This window comes from Leucoraja erinacea, chromosome 2 (assembly GCF_028641065.1).
Source record: "Leucoraja erinacea ecotype New England chromosome 2, Leri_hhj_1, whole genome shotgun sequence".
Classification (NCBI taxonomy): Eukaryota; Metazoa; Chordata; class Chondrichthyes; order Rajiformes; family Rajidae; genus Leucoraja; species Leucoraja erinaceus.
Window position 1 is genome coordinate 25965062 of NC_073378.1, and position 14483 is coordinate 25979544.

At 48.0% G+C, this 14483-nt stretch overlaps 1 protein-coding gene across 2 annotated transcripts in view; it reads left to right on the plus strand.

Moving 5' to 3' along the window:
• The first annotated feature begins 842 nt into the window (after positions 1-842).
• Positions 843-14483, plus strand: part of tmem108 (transmembrane protein 108) — a 40808-nt gene continuing 27167 nt past the window's right edge. The window contains exon 1 of one of the 2 annotated variants that reach the window (XM_055653516.1): positions 843-1129. The gene's annotated coding sequence lies outside the window, so the exon portion shown is untranslated. The remainder of the gene's footprint in view (positions 1130-14483) is intronic. The other variant, XM_055653524.1, reaches the window with a different exon arrangement.

A 14483-nucleotide genomic window follows, 5' to 3' on the forward strand; every position in this document is an offset into this window, starting at 1 on the left:
GAGAGGGGTCAGACTGAACTTCTTGATGACACAAAAAGCTGGAGTAACTCAGCGGGTCAGGCAGCATCTGTGGAGAACATGGATAGAAACATAGATATTTGGCGCAGGAGTAGGCCATTCGTCCCTTCGAGTCTGCACCGCCATTCAATATGATCATGGCTGATCATCCAACTCAGTATCCTGTACCTACCTTCTCTCCTTACCCATACCCCCTGATCCCTTTAGCCACAAGGGCCACATCTAACTCCCTCTTAAATATAGCCAATGAACTGGCCTCAACTACCCTTCTGTGGCAGAGAATTCCAGAGATTCACCACTCTCGGTGTGAAAAATGTTTTTCTCATCTCGGTCCTAAAAGACTTCCCCTTTATCCTTTTAAACTGTGACCCCTTGTTCTGAATAGGTGACGTTTCACAGAGTGCTGGAGTAACTCAGCGGGTCAGGCAGCATCTGTGGTGAACATGGATAGGTGACGTTTCACAGAGTGCTGGAGTAACTCAGCGGGTCAGGCAGCATCTGTGGTGAACATGGATAGGTGACGTTTCTGGTTGAGACCCTTCTTCAGACTGAGAGTCAGGGGAGAGGGGAACGAGAGATTTGGACGGTGATGTGGAGAAATATAGAACAAATGAATGAAATATGCAAAAACTGCCTCTCTCTCTCTCTCTATAGCACTGCCTGTATTTCTCGTTTCCCTTTCACCTCGTACACCAGCACTATCTTACACACTGGGGACAATTTACAGAAGCCAATTAACCTACAATCCTGCACGTCTTTGGAACAGAGTCGTGTAGCTTTTTGTGTGTGTCTGTCTATCTATCCTCGGTGTAATCCAGCATCTGCAGTTCCTCCTTACATCTGGTCTCTATTGTGTCTGGGTTTTCTGTCGAGCAGGCGCTGTTTTAATTTTTGTTTAAACCTCCCCCCTACCTACACCCCCTCCCACTGGAGAATTTCACCCAGCATTGCGGAAAAGATTATGGAGATTTGAGGCGACAGTCAGATGACGGAGCCGATTCAACTGGCATTTCTGGCCTTGCTCGCTGGCAGGATGGTCTAAATGAAGCACACATCACCATCGCAGACGGAGACATCGTCCCCAGCCAGACTGCACCGTTCCAGGGGAAAGGTAAGCCTTTAGCGTCTCCCTTATTTTGCATTAAAACAAAAACATATATATATATATATATATAGGCAGCTCGCAACCCTGAGATATTGATTGCCCCCTCTGTGAATCCCAGCTCGGTGGCCAACATCATTTGGTGGGTGGATGGATAGCAGTGTCTTTCCTTACACACCTATTATATATTTCAGGTCGGTTTTTGTACTCCACGCGATTAGAAAAAAAAAGAGAAAGATATCCGGGGGGCAAGAATTGGAATTAGAGGGCAAAAATTACAGGGAAGAATTAGAGACGAGAATTAGGGGTAAGAATTAGAGGCAAGAACTAGAGGCAAGAACTATTCGCCACATTTTGTGCGTTGTGTTACTGGGTTATTCTAAGCATTGCATATCGCGAAGGTTGCCTCGGTAATTTCCTCTCTGCTGCCCAAAATGAACCCCCTCAACTCGTTTAGCGTCGTTTCTGCAACAACAAAAAAAACATGCACAATGTGCGTTGTGGCTATTTTATCCCCCCCACCACCAACTTTCATCGATTGCAGCGTCTTAGGGAAAATGCAACTGAATTTCAGGGCTTTCCACCACCGCCACCTCCATCAAGGTACAGTTACAATTTGTTTTGATTTATTTCCCCCCCACTCCATCTATTAGTGTTCCCCGGGCTCCAGAAGCGATCGATGAGCGGCGTGACGGGAATGACAAGCGGGATGTACACACACACACACACACACACACACTTGGATAACATAATCCGCGCTTTCCCCTTCAATCTGCCATCGCCGGCGACAAAATACTCGACAGCATCGCAAACGTTGCAATGGCTGAGAAGTGATTTGCAGCTGAATCATTGAGCGACACAAATCTCTCATGGTTGAAGGAAACAGATCTATCTTTTCCCAGTTCAGCCCCCCCCCCACCCCCCCCAAATCCACTTGCCTTATTCGATATGCTTAGTCTAATTTGATGTCTTTGTTTCATGCATGCATGCCACCCTCTGCCTTTGCGCTTGTCTGTACGTGGCTTGCTGCATGACTGATGCCTGATTCATTTTTTATCTTTCAAAGGGTTATATTCGTAGAATTATGGGTTAATATTCCAGATGCTTCTCTTTCCTTCATACCTCACCCCCCCCCCTCCCCCCCACCACCAAATCACCAACCAGTAATTACAAATAACAAGAATCAAGCCTTTAATAATTTCACAACAAGTGGACAAATGTCCTTTGGTCACTGCATTCGTCCACTTGTCATCATTCGGAGGTGTGATCTGAGAATATTACTCCGTTATGCCAGGATGTAGAGCAGTACAGCACAAGGAACAGGCCCTTCGGCCCGCAATGTTGGTGCCGAGCATAATAGACCATAGGCCATTCGGCCCTTCGAGCCAGCAGCGCCATTCAATGTGATCATGGCTGATCATCCCCAATCAGTACCCCGTTCCTGCCTTCTCCCCATATCCCCTGACTCCGCTATTTTTAAGAGCCCTATCTAGCTCTCTCTTGAACGCATCCAGAGAACCTGCCTCCACCGCTCTCTGAGACATAGAATTCCACAGACTCACCACTCCCTGTGATTAGAAGTGTTTCCTCGTTTCCTTTCTAAATGGCTTACTCCTTATTCTTAAACTGTGGCCCCTAGTTCTGGACTCCCCCAACATCCGGAACATGTTTCCTGCCTCTAGCGTGTTCAAGCCCTTAACAATCTTATATGTTTCAATGAGACCCCCTCTCACCCTTCTAAACTCCAGAGTGTACAAGCCCAACTGCTCCATTCTCGCAGCATATGACAGTCCCGCCATCCCGGGAATTAACATTGTAAACCTACGCTGCACTCCCTCGATAGCAAGAATGTCCTTCCTCAAATTTAGAGATGAAAACTGCACACAATACTCTAGGTGTGGTCTCACTAGGCCCCTGAACAACTACAGAAGGACCTCTTTGCTCCTATATTCGATTCCTCTTGTTATGAAGGCCAACATGCCATTTGCTTTCTTCACTGCCTGCTGTACCTGCATGATTACTAAGTCTGTCCAACCTCTCCCTGTAGCTGAACAACTTCTACGCCACGCAGCGTTCTGGCAAACCTCCTCCCCACCCCCTCCAAAGCACTCCACATTTTCCCTGCAATGGGGCAACCAGAATTGAAAGCAATGCCCCATCTGTGGCCTGACATAATGCCCTATAGAGAGCCGCATGGCGACTTCCTGATTCTAACACACAAAAATTACATGCAGGTTATTTGCATTAAAAAAAAATTAATTAAATCACGGTTAGATCACATGGATTCAAGGGTAGAATGGATAGAAATTGGTTCCATGGAAGGAAGCAGAGGGTGATGGTGGAAAGTTGCTTCTCCACTGTGACTAGTGATTGGCCTCAGGGTTCGGTGCTGGGCCCGTTACTGTTTGTCATCTATATCAATGATTTGGATGAGAACCTACAGGGCAAGATTAACAAGTTTGCTGATGATACAAAAGTGAGTGGTTTTGAAGATAGTGAAGATGGTTGTGAACGATTGCAGCAGGATCTGGATCGATTGGCCAGGTGGGCGGAGGAATGGTGGATGGAATTTAACACAGAGAAGTGTGAGGTGTTGCATTTTGGGACGTCGAACAAGGGCAGGACCTACACAGTGAATGGTATAGGATCTTTGCTGGGGAGTGTTGTAGAGCAGAGGGATCTAGGCGTGCAGGTGCATGGTTCATTGAAGGTCGAGTCACTGGTAGCTAAGGCGGTCAAAAAGGCTTTTGGGACTTTGGTCTTCATCAGTTAGAGTATTGAGTATAGAAGTTGGGAGGTCATGTTGCAGTTGTACAAGACGTTGGTGAGGCCGCATTTAGGGTATTGTGTTCAGTTCTGAGCACCATGTTATAGGAAAGATGTTGTCAAGCTGGAAAGGGTTCAGAGAAGATTTACGAGGATGCTGCCAGGACTAGAGAGTGTGAACTATAGGGAGAGGTTGATTAGGTGGAGCGCAGGAGGATGAGGGGTGATCTTCTAGAGCTGTATAAAATCACGAGAGGAATAGATTGGGTAGACGTAAGGCACAGTTTCAGAATAAAAGGATGTTCCTCTAGAAAGGAGATGAGGAGGAATTTCTACAGTGTAGGTAACGCATGGACTGACGTCACTCCCTGTGTAAGCTTCATAGCGTCAGCTCATCTTATTTATTCAACAAGCAAGACAGAAAGTAGGAGACTCAAGGCCAATTCATTTAACATGTGTCACGGGGAAAATGTTAGAGGCTGGTTAAATACCACATTGAAACATATAAGATTGTTAAGGGCTTGGACACACTAGAGGCGGGAAACATGTTCCCGATGTTGGGGGAGTCCAGAACCAGGGGTCACATAGTTTAAGAATAAGGAGTAAGCCATTTAGAACGGAGACAAGGAACACTTTTTCTCACAAAGAGTTGTGAGTCTGTGGAATTCTCTGCCTCAGAGGGCGGTAGAGGCAGGTTCTCTTTCAAGAGAGAGCTAGATAAGGCTCTTAAAGATAGCGGAGTCAGGGGATATGGGGAGAAGGCAGGAACGGGGAACTGATTGTGGATGATCAGCCATGATCACATTGAATGGCGGTGCTGGCTCGAAGGGCCGAATGGCCTCCTCCTGCACCTATTGTCTATTGTCACAGAACAATCCGGCAAAGGCAAAATTGGTTTTAGTGAAAGAGAAATCACGTTTAGTCAAATACTTTTGTCGCAAGATAAATGAGAACAGGGCGGCGCAGCGGAAGACTTGCTGCCTCACAGCGCCAGAGTCCCGAGTTCGATCCCAACTACAGGCGCTGTCTGCAGGTGAAAGGCTTGTTCTCCCCGTGACCTACGTGAGTTTTCTCCTGGGTGCTCCGGTCTCAGAATAAAAGGATGTAACTAGAGGACTTGAGTATAGAGGTCCTTCTGCAGTTGTACCGAGCCCTAGTGAGACCGCACCTGGAGTATTGTGTGCAATTTTGGTCCCTTAATTTGAGGAAGGACATTCTTGCTGTTGAGGGAGTGCAGCGTAGGTTCACATAGTTAATTCCCGGGATGGCAGGACTGTCATATGCTGAGAAAATGGAGCGGCTGGGCTTGTATACTCTGGAATTTAGAAGGATGAGAGGGAATCTTATGAAACATATAAGATTGTTAAGGATTTGGAAAGAGGCAGGAAACATGTTCCCGATGTTGGGGGAGTCTAGAACCAGGGGCCACACGTTAACAATAAGGGGTAAGCCATTTAGAACGGAGACGAGGAAACACTTTTTCACACAGAATTGTGAGTCTGTGGAATTCTCTGCCTCAGAGGGTGGTGGAGGCCGGTTCTCTGGATACTTTCATGAGAGAGCTGGATAGGGTTCTAAAAGATAGCGGAGTCATGGGATATGGGGAGAAGGCAGGAATGGGGTACTGATTGTGGATGATCAGCCATGATCACATTGAATGGCGGTGCTGGTTTGAATGGCCTACTCCTGCACCTAGGAGATTGAGGGGGGATCTTATAGAAACATACACAATTCTTAAGGGGTTGGACAGGCTAGATGCAGGAAGATTGTTCCCGATGTTGGGGAGGTCCAAGACAAGGGGTCACAGTTTAAGGATAAAGGGAAATCCTTTGGGACCGAGATGAGAAAAGCATTTTTCACAAAGAGAGTGGTGAATCTCTGGAACTCTCTGCCACAGAAGGTAGTTGAGGCCAGTTCATTGGCTATATTTAAGAGGGAGTTAGATGTGGCCCTTGTGGCTAAAGGGATCAGGGGGTATGGAGAGAAGGCAGGTACAGGATACTGAGTTGGATGATCAGCCATGATCATATTGAATGGCGGTGCAGGCTCGAAGGGCCGAATGGCCTACTCCTGCACCTATTTTTTTATGTTTCTATTGTCTATTGTCTATAGTCTCCTCACACACTCCACAGACGTGCAGGTTTGAAGGTTAGTGTTCAAGAGAGTTTATTGTCATGTGTCCCTGATAGGACAATTAAATTCTTGCTTTGCTTTAGCACACCAGAACATTGTAGGCATGAATTGGCTTCGGTAAAATGATAAATTGTTCCTATTGTGTGTAGGATTGTGCTTGTGTACGGGGCGAACAATGGTCGGGGCGGACCCGGTGGGCCGAATGGCCTGTTTACACGTTGTATCTCAAAAAAGTTTAAATTCGAAAGGTTTGGAGAAAACATCAATAAAGCTTCACATTTTCTCCCCGCCCTATTGCAGGCGTTGAGTACAAGAGTCAGCAAGTCATGATGCAGCTCTGCAGGACATTGGTTCAGGCCGCACATAGAGTATCGCGTGCAGTTCTGGCTACCCCCATTACAGGAAAGATATGTGGAGGCTTTGGAGAAGGTGCAGAGGAGGTTTACCAGAACGCTGCCTGGAATAGAGGGTATTAACTGCAGGCAGAGGTTGGGACAGACTTGGATTTAACTGCAGGCAGAGGAGATTAGTTTGTCGGCATCATGTTTATTCCATACGATGTGGGCTGAAGGGCCTGTTGTTGTGGGCCTGTGGGCCTGTTGCCGTGGGCCTGTTGCCGTGGGCCTGTTGTCGTGGGCCTGTTGTCGTGGGCCTGTTGTCGTGGGCCTGTTGCCTTGGGCCTGTTGCCTTGGGCCTGTTGCCGTGGGCCTGTAGCCGTGGGCCTGTTCCTGTGGGCCTGTTGCCGTGGGCCTGTTGCCGTGGGCCTGTTGCCGTGGGCCTGTTCCTGTGGGCCTGTTCCTGTGGGCCTGTTGCCGTGGGCCTGTTGCCGTGGGCCTGTTGCCGTGGGCCTGTTGCCGTGGGCCTGTTGCTGTGGGCCTGTTGCCGTGGGCCTGTTGCCGTGGGCCTGTTGCCGTGGGCCTGTTCCTGTGGGCCTGTTGTGGGCCTGTGGGCCTGTTCCTGTGGGCCTGTTCCTGTGGGCCTGTTCCTGTGGGCCTCTTCCTGTGGGCCTCTTCCCGTGGGCCTGTTCCCGTGGGCCTGTTCCCGTGGGCTGTTGCCGTGGGCCTGTTGCCGTGGGCCCGTTGTCGTGGGCCTGTTCCCGTGGGCCTGTTGCCGTGGGCCTGTTCCCGTGGGCCTGTTCCCGTGGGCCTGTTGCCGTGGGCCTGTTGCCGTGGGCCTGTTGTCGCCTGTGGGCCTGTTGCCGTGGGCCTGTTGCCGTGGGCCTGTTCCTGTGGGCCTGTTGTCGTGGGCCTGTTGCTGTGGGCCTGTTGTTGTTCAATTAGCGCCGACTAGAATGCAGCCGCCATAATAGCGAGAATTCTCGAGCCGTAGATGGTTTGCCAGGAGGTCGAAGATTCTCAGAGGTTCTCGTAGGTTGTAGCAGGTGCTGATCGGTGAATTTCATTGGCTCATTTGGGGAAAAAAAGGTAAGCAGTAGTTTTCAGAACCAAGGATAACTGACCAGTAATGTTAAATGTCCGCCGAGCTTCACAGACTTCTTAAAAGTTGCCTCCACTCCTTCTCCCACCCCCTCTTTTAAAGGACTTATCGTACACAGTGCTTTAGCCATCATAATTACAGCGCCAACCTTCCTGTTCATCGCGATGTGTGTCTGTATCACCTTGGCTTTGCACTGTGAGTATTTTTTAGACAGCGCTCCCCCCCGCTTGCCCTGTCCCCTCCTGCATAACGGGCTGGTGAAGGAAGCGATGTGTGTGCGTGTGTGTGTTCCACTCTGACAGTCGCCGTTCAAGTTGCCGATTTTTCAGGCGACTGCCGGCAACTTGGCAGTCCGCTGAAAAATCGCCTAAGTGGGACAGGCCCGTTACCATGCCAACATCTCACCCCTCACCCTCGTGGGTTAACCCATGCTGAGCGTTTGACGGCGCTGGGCCTGTACTCCCTGGAGTTTAGAAGGTTGAGGGGGGATCTCATTGAAACTTACCGTAGAGTGAAAGACAATAGACAATAGGTGCAGGAATAGACCATTCGGCCCTTCGAGCCAGCACCGCCATTCAATGTGATCATGGCTCATCATCCCCAATCAGTACCCCGTTCCTGCCTTCTCCCCATATCCCCTGACTCCGCTATTTTTAAGAGCCCTATCTAGCTCCCTCTTGAAAGCATCCAGAGAACCTGTCTCCACCGCCAGGCAGAGAATTCCAGACTCACAACTCTCTGTGGGAAAAACTCCCCCAACATCGGGAACATGTTTCCTGCCTCTTAAACCCTTAACAATCTTATATGTTTCAATAAGATCCTCTCTCATCCTTCTAAACTCCAGAGTGTACAAGCCCAGCTGCTCCATTCTCTCAGCATATGACAGTCCCGCCATCCCGGGAATTAACCTTGTAAACCTACGCTGCACTCCCTCAATAGCAAAAATGTCCTTCCTCAATTTAGGGGACCAAAGGTGTACACAATACTCCAGGTGTGGTCTCACTAGGGCTCTGCACAACACAGAAGGACCTCTTTGCTCCTATATTCGATTCCTCTTGTTATAAAGGCCTGGATAGAGCGGATCTGGAGAGGATGTTTCTCCGTGGATTGTCACCTTGTCGTGGTGGAGAAGCTTGTGTGGTCCTGAGATCCTGAGAGCGATGCCGTCTGGAGCTATGCTCCTGGTAGGGCCACCCATGGCGGTAAGGTCGAGGGGGAGGTCTCTGACAAAAAGCAATCCAACCAAGACCTCAACGGTGGAACAGGCGGAGGACAATGGCTGACCTTAGTGGAGCGTCACAACGGCTGGGAAGGCGGATGAAGGCTGCAGCAGAAAAGGGTCTCCGGTCGTCTTGGACTCCATGCTACTGGATCCTGACCCAGATCTGTCAAGGACCGTGGGGTGGCTGTCTGTGCACCAGTCTCCCCACGTTAAACAAAGTCACGCACAGCCATGACCGAAGGGGGACTAAGGAGAGGATGTTTCCACTAGTGGGAGAGTCTAGGACCAGAGGGCGCAGACTCAGAATAAAAGAATGTACGTTTAGAAAGGAGATGATAAAGAATTTCTTTCAACAGAGGGTGGTGTATCTGTGGAATTCATTGCCACAGAAGGCCGTGGAGGCCAAGTTAATGGATATTTTTGAAGAGGGGATTGACAGATTCTTGATCAGTCGGGGTGTCGGGGGTTACGGGGAGAAGGCAGGAGAATAGGGTCGAGAGGGAAAAATAGATCAGCCATGATTGAATGGTGGAGTAGACTTGATGGGCCGAATGGCCTAATTTTGCTCCTAGAACCTATGCCCTTCTACATTCAGGAACAAAGTCCTAGCCTGCCCAATCTCTCTACCTGTAGCTCAGGCCCAGGCAACATCCTCGCCACTATTCTCCGCAGTCTTAACAGCATCTTTCCTATAGCAGGGTGACCAAAACTGAGCATAGTCCCCCCAAAGTGGCCTCGCCAACGTCTTGTACAACTGCAACATGATGTCACAACCTCTCTCCCCTCATCCTCCTGCGCTCCAAGGAATAGAGTCCAAGGCACAGCAGGCAGTGAAGAAAGCAAATGGCATGTTGGCCTTTATAACAAGAGGAATCGAATATAGGAGCAAAGAGGTCCTTCTGCAGTTGTACAGAGCCCTAGTGAGACCTGGAGTATTGTGTACAGTTTTGGTCCCCTAATTTGAGGAAGGACATTCTTCCTATTCAGGGGTTTACAAGGTTAATTCCCGGGATGGCGAGACTGTCATGCTGAGAGAATGGAGCAGCTGGGCTTGTACACTTTAAAGTTTAGAAGGATGAGAGGGCATCTCATTGAAACATATAAGATTGTTACACTAGAGGCAGGAAACATGTTCCCGATGTTGGGGGAGTCCAGAACCAGGGGCCACAGTTTAAGAATAAGGAGTAAGCCATTTAGAACGGTGACGCGGAAACACTTTTTCTCACAGAGAGTGGTGGGTCTGTGGAATTCTCTGCCTCAGAGGGCGGTGGAGGCAGGTTCTCTGGTACTTTCAAGAGAGAGATAGATAGGGCTCTTAAAAATAGCGGAGTCAGGGGATATGGGGAGAAGGCAGGAATGGGATACTGATTGGGGATGATCAGCCATGATCACATTGAATGGCGGTGCTGGCTCGAAGGGCCAAATGGCCTACTCCTGCACCTATTGTCTATTGTCTATTGAGTCTTAGCCTGCCCAACTTATCCCAGTAGCTCAGGCTCTCGAGTCCCGGAAACATCCTCATAAATCTTCTCTGTATTAACCAATCTGATCTCCCAGTGGCTCAGCACTTCAACTCCCCCTCCCATTCTGAATCCGACCTTCCTGTCCTGGGCCTCCCCCATGGCCAGAGTGAGGCCTACCGTAAATTGGAGGAGCAGCACCTCATATTTCGCTTGGGAAGTCTGCACCCCAGCGGTATGAACATTGACTTCTCCAATTTCAGGTAGTCCTTGCTTTCTCCCTCCTTCCCCTCCCCTTCCCAGCTCTCCCACTTCCCAGCTCTGTCTCCGCCTCTTCCTTTCTTCTTCCCGTTCCCCCCCCCCCCCTCCCCCGACATCAGTCTGAAGAAGGGTCTCGACCCGAAACGTCTCCTACTCCTTTTCTCCATAGAACCTGCCTCACCTGCTGAGTTTCTCCAGCATTTTTAGTCTACTTTTGATTTTTCCAGCATCTGCAGTTCCTTCTTAAAAGTAAATCTTCTCCGCACTCTTGAGAAAAGGTGTAGGTGACATCTCGGGTCAAGACCCTTCTTCAGATACCTGTCCCGCCGAGTTACTTCAGCATTTTGGGTCTGTCTATGGAGTAAACCAGCATCTGCAGTTCCTTCCTACCGAAGATAAGACACCGAAGATAAAACACAAAAAGCTGGAGCAACTCAACGGGACAGGCAACATCTCTGGAGAGAAGGAATGGGTGACCTTTCGGGTTGAGACCCTTCTTCTCAGCCCGAAGCATCACAAATTCCTTCCTACATGTTCTCTGCACTCTTTCCAGCTTAACAGAGTCATTCCTATAACAGGGTGGGCAAAACTGCACACAGTACTCCAAGTGCGGCCTCACAGTTGGCCTGGTTGGAATCTTGAGAGTCAGGTTTAATAAAACAGAATTTAACATTTCATTCACTTCGAGCCTGCAGGCATTAGCCAGAAGCATTCATTCTTACAGTCCAATTGTTCCCCTCTGTATTGCCTTTGCTGTGGTAATTTCTTTGACACGGTTCACTTTAACACGTTTTCTAGGTTTTATGCTTTCAAAATATTATTAATAATTTATTTTTGGAAGGGCACATTAACATGACAGGAGCCCTGCAGAGACACAGAGTGCTGGAGTAACTCAGCGGGTCAGGCATCAACTCTGGAGTAACTCAGCGGGTCAGGCATCAACTCTGGAGAACATGGATAGGTGACGTTTCACAGAGTGCTGGAGTAACTCAGCGGGTCAGGCAGCATCTGTGGAGAACATGGATTGGTGACATTTCACAGAGTGCTGGAGTAACTCAGCGGGTCAGGCAGCATCTCTGGAACAAAATGGAATAGGTGACGTTTTGGGTCAAGACCCGTCTTCAGACTGAGAGTCAGGGGGAGGGAGAGTGATAGACGGTACTTAGGATAAATGAGTGGAAGATATGCAGAGAGCAACGATAATCAAGGAAATGTGGAGCCCACAATGCTCCATTGTTGGCAGTGGAATCAGTGATAACGAGTACATAGACAGTGGAACTCAACCGGTCGACAATGAAACTAGTACAACAACTAGGGTGGGGGAGGGATGGAGTGAGAGGGGAAGCAAGGTTTGCTTGAAGTTAGAGAAGTCAATGTTCATACCGCTGGGGTGTAAACTACCCAAGCAAAATATGAGGTGCTGTTCCTCCAATTTGCGTTGGGCCTCATAGTGTGTAGCAATGTTACAAAATTTTGAGATTAAAAAAATCAAGTCTTTAATTTATCCCATCAGATAAAGCATAAAAAGTTTAATTTGACACCTAATTCACTTTCATATCTTCAGTATTAAAAACGTTGTGGCCATTTTCATACTCGGAAATTGACATCTTGTTCGCTATCGCTTTTCCATTGACTTAGCACAAAAACTGTGATCGAGAACATTTAAAAGCCGACTTTCTTAAAATTTAAGAGAACTGAAAGAATTTTTCAGTTATTATCGATTGAAGCATTCTGAAACAAATATGAAACAATCTTACTTAGATGACTTGAAATTAAAGCATATAATTAGTTTGTTACCTAATTGTAGCTAATTACAAAATTCAATTACTAGATATAAACATCTATCCATTTCTTAAGAATAGATCAACATTTTTAAATAGCCTAAGTGTCCAAATAACTATGTGTCCAAATAACATTCACACAAGAATTCAGAATATAACATAATTTTTAAATCTCATTGTCATGGGTTTATAGGCCAAATGGAAGGAATTTAATGTTTAATACCTGTAAATTAATGGCCATTTAAATCAGCTTGCGAGTGGGATTTTCTGGAACGGGACCATTTGGAACGTTGAGGTTGCAGTGTTTTTAGTCCCCCATATCTGCAGCAAAAACACTGCCGGTTCGTACGGGGACTAAATCACCGTTTCGCAACTTAAAATGTGAATTAAATACATCTTAAGAAACACTTTTATACATAAAAACAAACTACTTTCTTTTACCTGGTCCTCCATACAATCCGTCCCCGTTTTCGGCATTGGCGACTTCAGAAGCTGATTTTAAAATCATTCCAGCGATTAACGTCTGAAGAAGGGTTTTGGCCCGAAACGTTGCCTATTTCCTTCGCTCCATAGATGCTGCTGCCCCTGCTGAGTTTATCCAGCTTTTTTGTGTACCAGCGATTAACTTTTCGGGTGAATTTTTTTTTAAAACACACAGAACAGCCGTCGAAACAATTCTTTAGCAACATCTTGCACTCCAACAAATATAATTCAGGACCAGGTCGGGAAAAAAACCCATTTTAACCCCTCCTCCCCCTCAAACGCGCCAAAATCGCGCGCCCGGCCAGTGGCAGAATTACAGCGCCGCTGTAGGTAAGTTTTGTAACATACCTACAGTGTGCAAACAGGCCTTTCGGCCCAACTTGCCCACATCAGCGAGCATGTCCCATCTACACTAGCCCCACCTGCATGTGTTTGGCCCATATCCCTCCAAACCTGTCCTATCCATGTACTTGCCTTATACGTTGTGATAGTCCCTGCCTCAACTACCTCTTCCAGCAGCTCGTTCCATACACCCGCCGCACTTTGTGTAGCAAAAGTTACCCCTCAGGTTCCTATTAAATCGTTTCCCCTTCACCTTAAATCTATCTCAATAGACAATAGGTGCAGGAGTAGGCCATTCGGCCCTTCGTGCCAGCACCGCCATTCAATGTGATCATGGCTGATCATCCACAAGCAGTACCCCGTTCCTGCCTTCTCCTCTGGTCTTCCATTCACCTACTCTGGGCAAGAGACTCTGTCCAAAGAAATTGTATGGTGGCTCTGGAACTAAGTTACATCTCAATCGTGATGGGTATAGATGGAGTCATCAAGTGATACAGCGTAGAAACAGGCCCTTCAGCCCAACTTGCGCACACCGGCCAACATGCCCCATCTACACTAGTCCTACCTGCCCACATTTGGCCCGTATCCCTCCAAATCCGTCCTATCCATGTACCTGTCTAATTGTTTCTAAAAGTTGAGATAGTCCCAGCCTCAACTACCTCAGCCGGCAGCTCGTTCCGTACACCGTGTGAAAAGTTATCCTGCAGATTCCTATTAAATCTTCTCCCCTTCACCTTAAACCTATGTCCTCTGGTCCTCGATTCCCCTACTCTGGGCAGGAGACTCTGTGCGTCTACCCGATCTATTCCTCTCGTGATTCTGGGGATGATCAGCCATGATCACATTGAATGGCGATGCTGGCTTGATGGGCCAAATGGCCTCCTCCTGCACCTATTGTCTATTGTCTATTGATTCCTCTCGAGCAGAATCAGGTTTGTGTTTAAAACACAATGAAACATCCTTTGCTGCTTTTGTTTCCTGCTCCTTGACCCACTTCGAGTGGTTACTGATTTTCCAAATCTCATACACAAAGCCGAGCCACACCGAAATGCAGCCTCAAACAAAATTACATTCCAAAAAATAGCCCAAGTGGGGTAAAAATTGGCATTTTCAGAAATGGGAAGGTGTTAACCGTGATTTATTTTATTTTAATGTTCGTGCAGTCCAATGTTGGTGCGGCACGGTGGCGCAGCGGTAGAGTTGCTGCCTCACAGTGCCAGAGACCCGGGTTCGATCCTGACTACGGGCGCTGTCTGTATGAAGTTTGCACGTTCTCCCCGTGACCTGCGTGGGTTTTCTCCAGGATAATTGGTTTCCTCCCAGACTCCAACCATGTGCAGGTTTGTAGGTTAATTGGCGTGGTGTAAATGTGTAATTGTCCCTAGTGTGTGTAGGATAGGGTTGGTGTGCGGGGATCGCTGGTCGGCGCAGACACGGTGGGCCGAAGGGCCTTGTTCTCTAAACAATACAAAATTTGT